The 978-nt window shown below is 48.0% G+C and overlaps 4 non-coding genes across 4 annotated transcripts; all 4 read right to left on the bottom strand.

The window, feature by feature from the left end:
- Positions 1–29: 29 nt before the first annotated feature.
- On the bottom strand, positions 30–100 carry Pmar_PMAR021359. The gene has a single exon. It is a non-coding gene; the product is annotated as a tRNA-Asp (tRNA).
- Positions 101–297: 197 nt separating this feature from the next.
- On the bottom strand, positions 298–369 carry Pmar_PMAR021358. Its single transcript has one exon. It is a non-coding gene; the product is annotated as a tRNA-Asp (tRNA).
- Positions 370–566: 197 nt separating this feature from the next.
- On the bottom strand, positions 567–638 carry Pmar_PMAR021357. The gene has a single exon. It is a non-coding gene; the product is annotated as a tRNA-Asp (tRNA).
- Positions 639–835: 197 nt separating this feature from the next.
- Positions 836–907, bottom strand: Pmar_PMAR021356. Its single transcript has one exon. It is a non-coding gene; the product is annotated as a tRNA-Asp (tRNA).
- Positions 908–978: the final 71 nt, after the last annotated feature.

Here is a 978-nt window from a genome sequence, read left to right as displayed (position 1 = left end):
TGTGAAACGCCCTTGTCCAGAAATACCACTTCCACGGCCGAGAATTGAACTCTGGTCTCAGCGTGACAGGCAGGAATACTAACCTCTATACTACCGCGGAATTGAAGGTGGTTCAATGTCTAAATAGTGACGCAAATTACCATTTTCAGCTACCAGCGCACATCGCGGCGGGCGTGAGTGGAGAGAGAAAGTTGAGTAATTTTTTCGAGGCAGCAAATGATTCGCAGAGTGGTGCAAAAATCAGTAAAGAAACGGTCGCGCATAAATGTGTGAAACGCCCTTGTCCAGAAATACCACTTCCACGGCCGAGAATTGAACTCGGGTCTCCTGCGTGACAGGCAGGAATACTAACCTCTATACTACCGCGGAATTGAAGGTGGTTCAATGTCTAAATAGTGACGCAAATTACCATTTTCAGCTACCAGCGCACATCGCGGCGGGCGTGAGTGGAGAGAGAAAGTTGAGTAATTTTTTCGAGGCAGCAAATGATTCGCAGAGTGGTGCAAAAATCAGTAAAGAAACGGTCGCGCATAAATGTGTGAAACGCCCTTGTCCAGAAATACCACTTCCACGGCCGAGAATTGAACTCGGGTCTCCTGCGTGACAGGCAGGAATACTAACCTCTATACTACCGCGGAATTGAAGGTGGTTCAATGTCTAAATAGTGACGCAAATTACCATTTTCAGCTACCAGCGCACATCGCGGCGGGCGTGAGTGGAGAGAGAAAGTTGAGTAATTTTTTCGAGGCAGCAAATGATTCGCAGAGTGGTGCAAAAATCAGTAAAGAAACGGTCGCGCATAAATGTGTGAAACGCCCTTGTCCAGAAATACCACTTCCACGGCCGAGAATTGAACTCGGGTCTCCTGCGTGACAGGCAGGAATACTAACCTCTATACTACCGCGGAATTGAAGGTGGTTCAATGTCTAAATAGTGACGCAAATTACCATTTCAGCTACCAGCGCACATCGCGGCGGG

The sequence above is a fragment of the Perkinsus marinus genome (assembly GCF_000006405.1).
Source record: "Perkinsus marinus ATCC 50983 genomic scaffold scf_1104296958572, whole genome shotgun sequence".
Classification (NCBI taxonomy): Eukaryota; Perkinsozoa; order Perkinsida; family Perkinsidae; genus Perkinsus; species Perkinsus marinus.
This window is presented reverse-complemented; position numbering and strand designations above follow the sequence as displayed.